This window comes from Mus musculus, chromosome 14 (genome assembly GCF_000001635.26).
Source record: "Mus musculus strain C57BL/6J chromosome 14, GRCm38.p6 C57BL/6J".
NCBI lineage: Eukaryota > Metazoa > Chordata > Mammalia > Rodentia > Muridae > Mus > Mus musculus.
The window spans coordinates 59,026,554-59,042,765 of NC_000080.6; positions in this window are offsets into that span (position 1 = coordinate 59,026,554).

Consider the following 16,212-nt stretch of genomic DNA (forward strand, 5'->3'; position numbering starts at 1 on the left):
GGATGCCTTCTAAAGTACTCCTGGTGACTAATCTTCACTGTCAACTTGATTGTATTAAGGAATGCCCAGGGTATTAGTGAAGCTCACCTTTAAGTGGGTTTGTGATAGTGTTTCTAAGACTTGTCCTGACTGTGGGGAGCATGATCCGTGCCTTTGGGTTCAAGACTGAATAGAAGGAATAAAAATATAACCCTGAGTATTGCCAGCAACGCCCATCCTTTGCGTCCTGGTCTGCACAGATGTTGGCTGAGCAGCTTCCTGACAGGCCACCTGTGAGCCACTCCTACCTCCATGCCCTCCCGAACTCTCAAACTATGCTCAGAAATAGCTCTCCTCCACTGACTTTTCGCTTCTTACCAGCTATTTGTCTACAGTAATGGGAAAAGTAACTAATTCAGTCCTAGGATTATTTGGTTTTTAAAATGTAAAATACTGAATGTTAGGTTTGACATGGAATAGTTTCAGTTTGAGTGAGAGACTCTGACTCAGCCGAATAAGGTAGAGAGTAACAGAGCTGGACCTATAACATCCTCCTGACTCTGCCAATAGGAAATTACTCAACGTGAAGAAATACAAAAAACATAAAAGCTGCCTGTAAATTTAAATTTAAAGAGAAGAGAAGAGAAGAGAAGAGAAGAGAAGAGAAGAGAAGAGAAGAGGAGTGTGTCTAATGTAACATAAGAAATGCCACCCTTTCATGTCATAAAGTAACCTCAAAAAAAGCACCCCCTCACCATTTCCACTTGATGGAGCTTTAATTAGGGAAGGGAGGTCCTGCCATCTTTGTGAGATTTTCTTAGACATAAATCACAGTTTCTATCCACAGAAGAGGGGATGACTAAACAAGGTCCTTGATTCCAAGGGCCAGGAATTATTGAACACCACCATCACCATCACCACCACCACACAAGTATGGGGCTGACCAGCACAGTGCCTGAAAAAAACATAGACAAAGTAGGGGCCCCACATAGTCAGAGGCAAACAGTTCTCTAGTGGTAGAGATTGTTTTAGATCAGATGTCACATAAACACTTCCTCCAGTTCACCCTGACCAATGCAGAACTTCAGCACTGTGCTCTTTCCTTTCCAAAATGCATTTAAAATATTCGATGGATGATTATAACATCCAAAAGGAACAGAAATGGCCCACTCGGTGGAGGAGAGCTAATGGAATATGTAGAGATTAAATGGGAATAAAAACCTGTTGGCTAAAGACATAGGTCAGAAAAATTGAATCTCAAGATGTGCAAGAGGATGTGGGCCTGCACAAGAAGAATCTGCCAGTTTCAGCAGGTGGATGTTCTATGTCAGAGGAACCCTGAGGACAAAGAGAAGAAAAGGTGAGGGCTGAGTCAGCAGAAGGCTTTATGCTGAGCTCTCTAATCCTGATGTGCTCTCTTTAAAAACTGCCAGCATTTATTTAATCCCCACCTAAGTAAAATGCAGAGTGAAAACCTGAGAGGAATCTTCCTGCCTGGCTAATACACCTACCAGGTTTTGTTTAAGGAATATGAGTTAGAATCTAGCTCTCTGGGTGCCCTGATTTTCTATTCTGTCTCTGTGATAAAATAGCCAGACAGGAGCAACTTTAAGGGAGAAAGGACTTACTGGGATCACACTTCCAGGTTCTAGTTCACCAGTGAAGGAAAAGGCAGCAGGGGACTCCAGGGTGTGAAGAGCAGGCAGAGGGGTGCTTGCTTGCATGCATGCTCTTCGATTTTATCTCTCCTTTTTTATACACCCCACAACTCAAACCCAGGAAGCAGGTGCCTCTCATTTTGAGCTTGAGTCTTCACATGTGAACCCTTCCACCCTGACATGCCCACAGTCCAACCTAATCACTGGGACTCCCTTTCCCAGGTGATTTTCTACATGGAGATGTCAACAGTTTAAACTGACTGGTACCCTGATGACACTCCATTTTCATTGTTAGTTGTGTTAGCATTAACCATCCAACAAGTAATAGCACCTGAAGTTAGCCCATCCTATTTGGAGGAGCAATTTTCAAACAGTAATTAGTTAAACCAATTCTTAGCCACCAGTGAAAATTTGAGTAGTAGAAAGAAAGAAAAGATAAAGCCATAAAACTATTTCTTGATGGTTCCATTTAGAATGCTTTGTTCCTGTGCAGACTGTGTGTAGTCATAGCACAAACAAAATGGCAGATTTTTCTTTGAAAATAGAAAAGGGATTCCAGCTAGGGAATTAAATCAGTGCTACACTTGAAAGAAAGATGAAATTTCAAGACCTGTAAGTCATATAAAGTACTCAGAAATTGCTGGTTGTTTGTGAGCCTAGAGGCTGCCTGGGGCTGAGAACAAAGAAAAACAAACCCGGGCATGCCCCGTAGTTAAAACATTCCTGGGAACAGCTTGACCATAAAGATAAAGAGGAATGTGAGGACACAACAGGGCTATCTGAACTGAGTCAACAACTCACAGAACTCTGACACCCTGACCTGCACATATTCTTTTGCTGATGTTTGAATAAGCCAATAGTGTGTCTCTATACTGAATTCCCCACCCCTAAGCCCTTTACCCCATAAAAACCCCTATCTTTCGAGCCTTGGGGCCGAATCCACTGTCTCTTGCGTGAGATACGTTTCGACCCAGAGCTCTGTCATTAAACTGCCTCATGTGTTTGCAGCAAGAAGGATTCTTGTGTTTCTTTGGGTGTGCTCTCTCTCCTGAGACTAGAGTGGGGGTCCCGGAAAGGGGGTCTTACATGCTCAGCCATCTTCAGAGAAGCTCTCTTCTGTAGCAGTGAGAATAAATACAAAGATCCACAGCCAGACAATATGCTGAGAGTAAGAAACCTTGGAATATACTGCTCTAAATGGGCTATCATCTAATTTCTCCCCTCAGAGCTCAGAGCAACCCAGGGAAGAAAAGACAGAGAGCAGGTAAGAGCCAGAGAGGGATGGAGGACATCAGGCGAAAAAGGCCCTCTAAATCAATATGAGCAAAACTTATATGAACCCACAGAGGTCAGCAGTGTGCACAGGGCCTGCAGTGCTCTGTACCAGGTTCTCTGCATGCACATGGTTTCCAGTTTAGTGTTTTTATATAACTCCTGAATGTGTGAATAAGTGGGTCTCTGCTTCTTATGCTCTGCTCTTGGACTTTTTCATGCTGTTTGTTTGTCTTGTCCAACCCTGATGTGTTAGCTATTATATCACATCACATCATATCATATTACATCATATCATATCATAGCATAGCATAGTTTAATGTTCCTTTAAAGCCTGTTTGTTTTCTAATGAGAGACAGACAGGGACAGGATCTGGATGGAATGGGAGCTGAGGAGAAGCTGAAAGCAGTAAAGGGAGAGGAAATCATAATCAAAATATATGAAGTGAGGAAAAGAATCTACTTTCAATAAAAGAAAAATGCAAATAAAAAAGAAAGAAAGAAATATATTGTGAATTAGAAATTGGGAATTCTCAGGAAAACTGGTTGGTTTCTCTGGAACTTTCTCACAAAGTGTTCAATAGCAGGTGTGTATTAGAGAAAACATGGTCAATGCAGAAGAATTTGAGCTTTTTATTTGTACATTTGTCCTTGGAGATGGGGACAGTGAATCTTAGACAAAACGCTCTTCCAGATCACTATAGCAAGTCAAGGATGATTAAAAACAGCTTAGAATTTGGAATTTGGTACTCAAAGACCTTTAAATAGCCATCAAACAACAAAGCTGATGAAAACCAAGACTTTCAGTAGTGTTGGGAGAGCCAGGTTCCAGACAGATAAAATTAAAAGCATTGTCCTAGTTGTAAATCCAAAAAAGTTACTATTCCAGAGAAAGATGATGAAGGTTCGTCTTTAGTGGCATCTCCTCCTAGCACCTCTAGCTTTTAGGCAATCTATTATATCATCCTACAAGTATTTATCCAGGGCAGATTCTACTCTCAGCACTTGCCTCTCTGAGATAAGTAAACAAAATTCCAGCTGTCCAATTATTCATTGTTGGCATTTTTCTGGATTTTTTTGTTTTGTTTTGTTTTGTTTTGTCTTGTTTTTTGGAATAGTGGCGTTTGAGACTGCAGGGTAGATAAAATATCTTCTTCATATTCTTCCTAATCTCCTGATTTTATTAAATGTTTTGTTGCCAGTTCAAGAGGTCAACATCTTCCCTCACACACATTGGTAAGTAAGAACTTACACAAATATATAGTTATTGTTGGGCTTTGGAAAGGATATTAGCTTACATGCCAGGGGGCTAAAGTCAATATAAAGACACTGTGTGCTTTTGTCTCCCTTCCCATGGAGTATTTGATCCAAAAGAACTCTTGAGTTAAAGCTGGCTATTTAAGCATTTCTGCAATAGAACAATGTCAACAAGTGACTACACAGACTGGACCTGTGATTCTATCACTACGTAATATATAACTCTATAGAACAGTTTCTAGATGAATCTACAGGCCTTAGACAGCTAAGCCTGAGCACTCCTGCTACCCCTATGTTGAAGTAACTATAGAGACAATACGGTCTATGGAGGAGCATAGGTTAGGGGAGCTTCATGAGTACAGAGAACTCGGAAAATGATTTTATTGCAGAAATACATAGTGACTTGACTTATGCATATTTATGCTAATGTGAAAACTGAGAGTTCTAAAAAAAAGAGGGACTTGCCGAATCACATCTTTCCGTGGGCTTTAAGGATTCAATTTTGTAGTGATTTTCTCCAAACTTGTCATTCTTACTTTAGTTAAAATTGCTTTACCTTGAGTGGAACTGCATGGGAGAAGCTGAACACATTATCTGGCACCGTCATTTGGGATTCACTGAACTTTTTAATTTTGTTTGCTTAAATTGCTTCCAAAACTAATTTCAAAGACCATTAGGTAAAATCCACAAGAATATTCAAGAATTGCTTTCCTCTCTTGCCCTATCCCTCCTTCCCCCAACTCATCCCATTATGCCAGCCTCCAATACCAACAGACACACCAGTCAAGCAGAACAGGGAAACAGGTAATTCAACTGAAGTCTCACAATTCCTTCTTCCCCTCCAAATCTAATGCCCCAGTCTCCTGCCTATTGCTGCAACAGAACACCTGCTGCAGTCCTCCTTCACATCTGCCCTAAAATCTATGGATCCCATAAACTGTCCCCTCCTCATTGCTGTGTCACAGTCCCCAACTCTAGCAGGCATCCCCTTCTACTCCTTCCAGACAGGTAGACTGTCCACACATCTCTTCTCTTTCTGTTTCCCAGATGCAGTGCTCCATTCTCATACCCAGATTTGCATCAAAATACCTTTGGTAGCCATCTCTGTCCCCCTTCTCCTAATTCTTGTGAATCCTACAGATATTCCCCTTCTAACCTTCTTCCTACACACTTGTAGCTTTGTACCAGACCCCAACCCAAGAAGGCACTCTCTGCTAACCCAGGGGCCGCTCTTCTGAGGGCAACAAATAGGCTGAAGGTAGACCCGCACCTCTCCTATGGCACATGAGAGCCAAGCCCCCAGTTTCATCCCCAGATCTGTAGCAAGAAATCTGCTATTGTCTCCCTGTCCTCACTGGTGCCATCCCCAAAGAATCCAAAGACCTATTCCAAGAACCTTCCTCCTCCCAACTCATCCCAGTAATTTCTAGTCCCCAATGCCACCAGGCATCCTCTGTAAACACATCAGCTGAGTAGGCCAGGAAAACAGGTAACATACAGCCATCGTATTCCCTTAAGTCCAAGAAGGAAACATAAAGCAAAGTACAAAACACCCACCCAATAAAGGCAGATCTCAAAATCAGCACCTGAACCTATTATCATCCCAAACACAGATGCCTAGATGCCAGTGTAAAAAGAAAATCAATAAGAACCAGGGCAATATGTCTCCACTAATGCCCTGAATGTTCCAACATAGCTGAAGCACAAGAAAAAAACCTTAACCAATTATATTAAGAGAATACAGGTCCTTATAGAGGAAATTAATAAAACCCTTAGAGAAATTCAAGAAAACAAACAAAAAAGAAAAAAAAGGAAGGAAGAAAGGAAGGAAGGAAATTGGGGGGAAATTGGAAAATTCCTTAAAGAAATACAGGAAAACACAAACAAAAAACTGGGAAAAATTAATAAAACCTTTAAAGAAAAAGAAAACACAAGCAGTTGAAGGAAAGGAATAAAAGACCAAGAGCAGAAAATAAAAATATAATCAATAAAAAAAACACAAGAAGAGTTCTGGAAATGGAAGATTTAGGAATTTGAACAGGAACTTCAGAGGAAAGTTTAACAAAATGCAAGAGATGGAAGAAAGAATCTTGGGTGTTGGAGCTATGATAGAAGAAATTTTAAAAGTATCTGTCAATGAAAGTGTTAAACCTAAAAAACTCCTAAAACAAAACCTCCAGGAAATCAGGGACACTATGAAAAAACAAACAAACAAACAAACCAAAGGAAGGTGAAGAATCCCAAATCAAAGGCCCAGAAAATATTTTCAACAAAATTATAAAAGAGAATTTTCTTCACATAAAGAATGAGATGCCTATAAAGGTACAAGACACATTCAGAACACCAAACAGATTATACTGGAGAAGAAAGTCCTCTTGCCACATAGTCATCAAAACATTTAACATACAGAACAAACAAAGAATATTAAATTTTGAAAGGAAAAAAGTCCAAGTAATATATAAAGTCAGACCTCTAAGAATTACACTGACTTCTCAGTGAAGACTCTGAAAGCCAGAAGGACCTAAACTGATGTACTGTAGATCCTAAGAGTCCACAGATGCTAGCCCAGCCTATTATTCCCAACAAAATGTTCAGTGACCGTGGATAGAGAAAGTAAGATATCTCATGATAGAGTCAAATTTAAACAGTATCTATCTAAAATTCCATCCCTACAGAAGGTACTAGAAAGAAAACCTCAACCAAAGGGGATTAACTATACCCATGAAAATCCAGTAAGTAAATAATCTACACTACCAGGACTCCAACATCAAAAAACAGGAGCCATTCTCTCTCTCTCTCTCTCTCTCTCTCTCTCTCTCTCTCTCTCTCTCTCTCACACACACACACACACACACACACACACACACACACACATCACACACACACACACACACACACACACACACACACACAAACACAATACCAACAACAAGATAACAGGTACCAACAATCATTAGTCATTAATATCTCTCAGTATCAATGGTCTCAGTACCTCCAACAAAAGACAAATATTAACAGAATGGATATGAAAAAATAGGATCCATCTCTCTGCTGCATCCAAGAGACACGTCTCAGTATCAAATATACATATTGTCCAGGGTTAAGGGTTGTAAAAAGATATTCCAAGCAAATGGACCTAAGAAGCAAGCTGGTATAACCAGCTTGTTTAGTATTTGACAAAATAGATTTCAAATCAAAACTAATTAAAAGAGATAGGTAAGAACACTACACAAAGGAAACATCTATCAAGAAAATGTTGCAATTCTTATCATCTCTGCCCTAAACACACAGGCACTCAAGTTTGTAAAAGAAACACTACTACAGCTTCAGTCACATATTGATTCATTCACTGAGAATGGGAGATTTCAATGCCCACTCTCACCAGTGGGCAGGTCATCCAGACAAAAACTAAACAAAGAACTACTGGATTCAACAGACATTTCAAACCAAAGGGACCTAATATATTTATAAAACATTTTGCCCAAACACAAAAGAATATTCCTTCTTCTTTGCACCTCATGGAACATTCTCCAAAATTGAACACATACTGAGACACAAAGTAAATTTCGACAGGTACAAGAAAATTGAACTAATTCTCTACCTACTATCAGACTAGCACAGATAAAAGCTGACTATCAACAACAGAAACAGCAGAAAGCTTACAAATTCATAAAAACTGAACAACTTTTTACTGAATGAAAAGTGGATTTAAAAAGAAATTAGGAAGAAATACAAGACTTTTATAATCCAACGAAAATGAATATACAGCATACCCAAACTTAAAGGACACAATGAAAGCAGTGCAAGAAGGCAAGTTCACAGCACTAAGTGCCTACATTAAAAATTAAAAATTGGAGAAATCTCATACTAGCAACTAACAGCATAGCTTAAATCTCTAGAACAAAAAGAAGTAAGCATACCCAAGAGGAGTAGACAGCAAGAAATAATCAAACTGAGGGCTGAAATCAATGGAACAGGAAGGGGGAAAGAAAGAAAATCAGAAAAACAAAGAGTTGGTTCTTTGATAAAATCAACAAGATAGACAAATCTTTATCCATACTAAGGAAAACATAAATAGAGAATATGCAAATTAACAATATCATAAATGAAAAATGAAACAAAAACACCAGATACCAAAGAAATTCAGAGAATCATAAAGACATACATTAAAACCTGTTCTCAATCAAGTTGAAAAATATCAAAGAAATGGATCATTTTCTTGATAGATACTACTTATCAAAGTTAAATTAAGTCCAGATAAACTATTTAAGTAGATCCATAACCCATAGCAAAATGACTATTTTAGTTGTTAAAAGTCTCCCAACCAAGATCTGGCTTTGCCTTTCACCAGTTGCAGAACTTGGGAGAGGAAGCCCTACACCTGGCCTGGACAGTACAGTAGAGCTGGCCCTGCCTCGGGGGGGGGGGGGGGAGGGGGCGGGGGGGAGGGGTGGGAGTTGGGGAGCAGCATTGTGGGTGAGCTAGTCCCAAGGGCATGAGCACTGGAAAGCTGGATCTGCCACTGTTTTCCATATGGTGGTGTGGACAAGGAAAAGCCCCCCCCCCAATTACCCCTTAAAACCTATAGCAGGCAAGAGAACTGGCCCACAAGTCATGAGAGCAAGAGAGCTATTCTTGGCCATCACTGGCTACAGCACTCAGGAGAGTTGGTCCTAAACCTCACTTGAATAGCACAATAGAACTGGCCCACTGGCATGGGTGATGATGAGAGGCCTTGGGGGCATGAGAGTGGGAGAGCTGGCTCTGCCCCTTGTCAGTTGCAGCACTGGATGAGCAGAGCTGGAGAGCTCACCCAGTGGTGTGGGTACAGGAGAGCTGGGTGGGAGGAGGACCATCCAGGTCCAGATCCATGGCTTTGCATTGGTCCACTCCAATATCTATCTCATCTATGAACTGCTTGGGTGTGTAAAAGGGCCGGTCCTGCAGATCCAAAGCCGAAGATCTCCATGACACAGAACAACAAAAGTATATCTGAGAGGAGTCCTGGAAATGTATTTGGAAATGTAGCAGAAGCCAGAGGCTTCAAATCAGACCAATAACTCATGAACATTTATAAGTTAAAAAAAAAAAGTGGGCAGAAAGGTATACAAAAAGGGACCTACTAAGACACACTACAGCTTCCACAGTGAGATGTTTTTCTTTTGGGAGGTTTCAAGGGTGGAGAGGGCTAATAAGGGACAGGGAGATCAGTGGAATTGGGGAGTATAATATGAAATTCAAAAAGAATCAATAAAAGTTAAATTTTATAAAAAGTCTCCCAACCAAAAAAAAGCCCAGGGCCAGGTGGCTTTAGTGCAGAATTCTACCAGATTTTCAAAGAAAAGTTAGTGTCAATACTCCTCAAATTATTTCCAAAATACAGACTGAAGGAACAGTTTATTTTATGAGGTCACAGCTACTCTGATACTCAAACCACATAAAGACCCAAGAAAGAATTATAGACAAATTTCTCTTATGAACATAGATTCAAAAAACGCTCAATAAAATACTTGTATACAAAATCCAAAAACACCTCAGAAAGATCATCCACAGCAATCAAGTAGGCCTCATCCCAGACATACAGAGATGATTAAATATATGAAAATAAGTAAATATAATCTACCACATAAACAAACTGAAAAAACCCACATGATCATTTCATTAGATGAAAAAAAAAAAAAAAGGCCTTCAATAAAATCCAGCACCTTGTCATGAAGAAAGTCCTGAGGAGATTAGGAATACAAAGAACATACCTACAGATAATAAAGGCAGTTTACAGCAAGCCCATAACCAACATTGAATTAAATGGAGAGAAATTCAAGTAATCCCACTAAACTCAGGTACAAGGCAAGGTTATCCACTCTCTCCACATCTATTCAGCATAGTATTTGAAGTTCTAACTACAGCAATAAGACAACTGACAGAGTTCAAAGGGATGCAGATGGGAAAGGAAAAAGTCAAAGTATTGCTATTCACAGACGATATGGTAGTATACATAAGCAGCCTCAAAAATTTTAGCAGGAAACTCCTACAACTGATAAACACCTTCACCTTCAGCAAAGTGACTGGATACAATATTCATGAAAACAAACAAACAAAAACACCCAAAAACAATATTCACCTATATACAAATGACAAATGAGCTGAGAAGAAATCAGGGAAACAATGCCTTTCACAGTAGCCACGAATAATATACAATATATTGGAGTAACTCTACCCAAACAAGTGAAAGAGCTGTATGATAAAAAAAAAACTTCAAGTCTTTGAAGAAAGAAATTGAAGATATTAGACCATAAAAAGAGCTGCCACGCTCACAGATCAGTAGGGTTAACATACTAAAAATGGGCATCTTACCAAAAGAAATCTACAGACTCAAAGCATTGCCCGTCAAAATTCCAACAGAATTCTTTACAGACCTTAAAAGGACAATACTCAGATTTATATGGAAAAACATAAAACTCAGGGTAGCCTACAACAACCCTATACAATTAAAGAACTTCCAGAGTTATCACCATCCCTGATTCCAAGCTGTACTGCAGAGGAATAGTAACAAAAACCACATGTCATTGGCATAAGAATACACACCTTTATCAATGGAATTCAGCTGAAGGCTCAGTCATAAATCTACACACATATGGACACTTGAATTTTTTTTATAAAGAAGCCAGAAAGAAACACTGGGAAAAAAGACAGCATGTTCAATAAATGTTGTAGGTCAGACTAGATGTCTGCATGTAGAACAAAGCAAAAATATTCATTCTTATTACCCTACACAAAACTCAACTCTAAAAGGATCAAGGACCTCAACATAAAATCATATATCTTGGACCTGATAGAAGAGAAAGTGGGAAATAACTTTGAATTATTTCACTGGCACAGGAGTCAGTTTTCTGTAAAGATCACCTATAGTGCAGGCACTAAAAGCAACAATCAATTAATTAATGGGACCTCATGAAATGAAAATGGTTCTGTAAGGCAAAGGACACCATCAGTTAGACAGAGTGGAAGCCTAAAGAATGGGAAAAAATTTTTTTACCAACTCCACATCTAATAGAGGACCAATATCCAAAATATATAAAGAACTCAAGAAATTAAATATCAAAAAAATAAATAATCCAATAAAAATGGGGTAAAGATCTAAATAGAAAATTCTCAATAGAAAAAAAAACACTCAAACTTTAAGTATTGAGAAATACTTTAAGAAATGTTCAACATCCTTAGCCATCAGGAAAATGCAAATCAAAACAACTTTGAAACTCCATCCTTTTCTCTCAACATAATATTTTTATTAATTATTTGGGAATTTCATAAAATGCACTTGGCAGAATGGCTAAGAACAATAAGACAAGTGTCAGCTCATGCTGACAAGATCATGGAGCAAGGTTAACACTACTACGCCATTACTGGTGGGAGTGCAAACTTGCACAGAAACTATTGAAATCAATACAGTGTTTCCTCAGAAAGTTGGGAACTTATCTACCTCAAGATCCAACTATATCACTCTTGAGCATAAACCCAAAGGACATTTTATCCTACCATAAGAACACTCTACCATGTTCACTGTGTCTTTTACCCATAGTAGCCAGAAAGTCAAAACAGCCTAGATGTCCCTCAACACATGAATGGATAAAGAAAATGTGGTACATTTACAGAATGGAATATACTCAGCTGTTAAAAAGAAAAATAACATCATGAAATTTGCATTTAAATGGATGGAACTAGAAAAAACATCCTGAGAGAAGTAACCCAGACCCAGAAAGATAAATATGGTATGTATCCAATTGTAAATGGATATTAACCATTAAGTAAATGTTAAACAAGCTATAACCCACAGACCGGAGAGGTTAGGTAAATAGATGGAATCTGGAGAACAAATGCAAGAGGAAATAGAATAGTTTTTATGGGTGGACTGGAAGCTGGTGGGGACAGGAGCAGGAGAATCCTATAGTTGAGGAGATGCAGTAGAAGGAGAGAGTGAGAGCAGAGGTGGCTGGAATTGGGTGCTTTGAGGGAATGGTGTGGAAACAGTGCAAGGGAAACAGCCTAAAATCTCTGAAGGTGATCCTAATGAGGACACCTAATAATGGGAACATGGAGTCTCAACTGGCCATCTCTTATTGCCAGGGAAGGCTTCCAGAAGCAGGGCTAGATCACATTCAGTTGAGTTGTTGGCCGATGGGGTCCCAGTGAGATCCCCAAGCAATCCAGGTTCATGCTAAAACAAATGGTAGGTCTCTGCAAACTGACAGTGATGGGAGTGGGGGTGGGGACATGGTCAAGGCCACACCCACACAACTCATTGAATGTGGAGCCCTGGGACTGGGGCCTACATGGAGCCTTCACCCCTGTGCTCTAGTGTCTTTCCTGCAGGGAAGTACTCTGCAGGAGGCAGTGGAAAGAGATGCATGGACACCAACCCAGCCACAAAACCTTTGCCCTACAATCTGTCCTCCCTGCAAAGTGTGCCAGGGTAATGATGGCACAGAATTTGTAGGAGTTGCGAATTAATGGAAGGGAGGGAGGGAGGGAGGGAGGGAGGGAGGGAGGGAGGGAGGGAGGAAAGAAGAAAGGAAAGGAGTAAGGAAAGGGGAAGGAAAGAGGAAGGGATAGAGGGAGAGAAAGAAAGAAAGAAAGAAAGAAAGAAAGAAAGAAAGAAAGAAAGAAAGAAAGAAAGAAAGAAAGAAAGGAAGGGAGGGCGGGAGGGAGGGAGGGAGGGAGGGAGGGAGGGAGGGAGGAAGGAAGGAAGGAAGGAAGGAAGGAAGGAAGGAAGGAAGGAAGGAAGGAAGGAAGAAAGAGAGAAAGAGAAAGAGAGAAAGAAAGAATAAAATGACTCATATGATTAAGAAAAAATTCAAGAACAATTTTCAGAGCTAAAAGTCCAAATTTATTTTACATAGCCCATACCCATACATACATACATATGCAAAAATATTACAATGATTAGCTATAAGCAGAGAGCAAATTTAGTCTCAAAAAAGATTTACATTGTTGCAAGATGGAGGTAGGGTCCCCAGCATTTGCATCCCCTGTTAGGGCTCCCATACTCACTAGATCTCTAATCCAATAAATATCCTGATTTGCTTTGTTTTTGTGTAGGATCTTACACTGTAGCCCAATTTGGTCTGAAACTCACTCTATAGCCCAGGCTGACATCCATCTCAAGATGTCCCTTAGTTTACAGGTACAGCACACCCATCCCTGTCTCTTTAGCCTCCCTCCCTCCCTGTGTATCTCTGCATTTGAGCACATCTCTTCTGATAAAGATGTTAGCCGCTGAATTTAGCACACATCCAGCATGGTAAGTACTCATCTTAACTTAGTTCTGTCTATTCTACCTATTCCAAATCAGATCATCTTTTGAAGTTCTGTGGATCTTGGAAGATGCTATTCCTCTGTAGTTTCATGGCTATGAAAAGGCACCAATCCATCTTTGCGGTTCCAACAGTTATCAGTGTCCAGTACTTGGAGGACCAAATGAGCATGTGGAGGCCCTCCCTTGCTAATTGTCAAATGGGACCAGTTTTAGTATTAATACTTAGATATGTACTTTAATTGACTCCTTCTTTATTTGAGAAACATTTAAGATTCATATTCAGTCCCCCAATCTTCTGCTGTTCATTGCACTGGCTGCTCCTTTGGATCATGCATTTGTGACGTCCTCAGATGACCTTGTCTAACCATAGCATCCATGACAACCACTGGGATGGAAGTTCACCATTTCTGGTTAAACCCACACTTTACCAGCTCTCAGCTCATTTTTTTTTTGTCTGACTTTTCTTCTAAGAGATGAACCTTATAGACCAGATACTTCTGAATGCTAAGACTGTAGCTGTCTAGATTTAGCAAACAGTTAACATTCTGGATTTGTAGGTCTTCATTTGAAAAATGAGGGTGCCAAGGCTCTACCTACAGCAGAGTGTTGTTATGAACAGTCAGTAAATTATTATTTATAAGGTACTTCAAGCACTCCAGTTCAAAATTAATTCTTTCTCTACAGTCGCTAAATAGTTCTTCATGTTAATCAGAACTGAGGGATTTTTTTGTATCTGTCAAGAGCCCAAAAGGTAGAGATTGTTTCTTTGGATTTTCATACAGATGTGGCAACTTCAAACTGGTTTCATCAAGGTAGTTTCTAAATTCAGCAACATGAAGGAAAATTTTCTGAGAAGCATTTTCCTGGCTGAGCTTAAAGGTCTGCTTCTCAAACACGTCTGTTTTGGAGATACGACATTTTATAGCACAGGTGGGAAAAAACTGCCTGGGAGTCTGTGTGTGTGTGTGTGTGTGTGTGTGTGTGTGTGTGTGTGTGTGTGTGTGTGGTGTGTGTGTGTGTGTGTGTGTGTGTGTGTGTGTGTGTGTGTGTATGTGTGTATTGTACGTGTATGTAAATTTGCAAAGTGTTTGTTCTAAATAGTAATGTTACAGACAGCATGCCTGATAACCGCCTTCAGCTATGGATGGCATATGATCCGAGGACATCCAAACGATGTCCTTTTTTTGGCTCGTGGTTTGCATGCTCACTTGAGGTCTGTCAAAGTTGGCATGACTTAAATGTCATTTTTTAAATAACTCAGAACTTAAAGTCAGACTGAGGTTCTGTGAGTGCGTGTGTGTATGTGTGTGTGTGGAATGTGTGTGTGCACTAGCTATAAACTGTGTGTATGTCTGTGTGTAAGATGAAAGAGTTTTAACAAATATTCCACAATACTGAGCATGAAAACTAACCCAGACTTCAGTTACACACAGACACATTTATCGTCTACCTGTAGGACTGTTTCACCCAGGTTCAGTCAAGGTGCCACTAAGGACTTGTTAAGAATGACATTGACATGAGACACATTCCACAGATCTTAATTTCTCCTTTCTCAAATCCATCCCCACCCCCACCTTTAGTCCTTTGCCAGAGACTGAAATCTGTTATTATTCCCCCTGGGAGGTCCGTTTACATTGAATGCACATCTGGCTTAATTGGGCTGACAGCTGCTCCAGGTACTATTGGACAGAGTCCAGCCATCTCTGCATGTCCCATTCACCTGACAGTTTAACCTTTCACAATCGGATTTGTAGAGTGCCCGTGAACTCAGAGAAGTGTGCTTTGATTATTTGTTAATGCATGTTCATTGTCTGGCTTCCTACCTAGATCATTATCAACAGAGACCACACCAAGATGGGAAGGCTGGATCCTTAATGCCAGCTGATGAACTGTAAAGCCCACACTCAAAGAACCCATGACAAGGAGCCCAAAAGACATCAGAAGAAAAGAAGCCAGCCAGGGTGGTTGGAGAAAAGGTTAAGAAAAACAATCCCAGTTTTGAGGCTTATGGCTTGAGTTTGCTTCTATAAAATATTTAGGCAGTAAAAAAGTAATTATAGCTATAGCTGCCATCAGCAACAGCCAACAGGAAAGGTGGTCTTCAGAGTCCCCACAGATTCAGATGTTTCTCATCTATACTCTTGTTCTTCCAGGAGTCTGACACTTTGTTTGTCATGTGTATAGGACAAACCCATCAGCTGCCAGCTACTGGTCTGCATTTATTACCACCTTCATTGGAGGCCTTTGCAGCTCTTTTAGTTAATCTGTGCATCATTTTATTCCACAAGAGTTCCTCACAGAAACAGTGTGAAACATAACAAATTTAGCTTCCTCTACCAAGACACAACCTACACTCACTAAAGCAAAGCCAACCCTGTCCAGAAAAAGAGTAGTTAGTTTTTCCCTCTCCCGCTTACAGTGAGAAGAAAACTGTTTCATTTAAACAGTGGTTCTTCGCAGTCCTGGGTGTTCAAGTTCATAGACTACTTGATTCTCACTGGAGGTTTTATTGTTTTAGAAGTAACACTCAGGGAGCTGGAGAGATGGCTCAGTGGTTAAGAGCATTGACTGATCTTTCAGAGGACCAGAGTTCAATTCCCAGCAACCACATGGTGGCTCACAGTCATGTGTAATGGGATACAATGCCCTCTTCTGGTGTGTCTGAGACAGCAACGGTGTACTCACATACATAAAATAAATAATTCCTTTTTTAAAAAAAGAAGTAACACTCTAG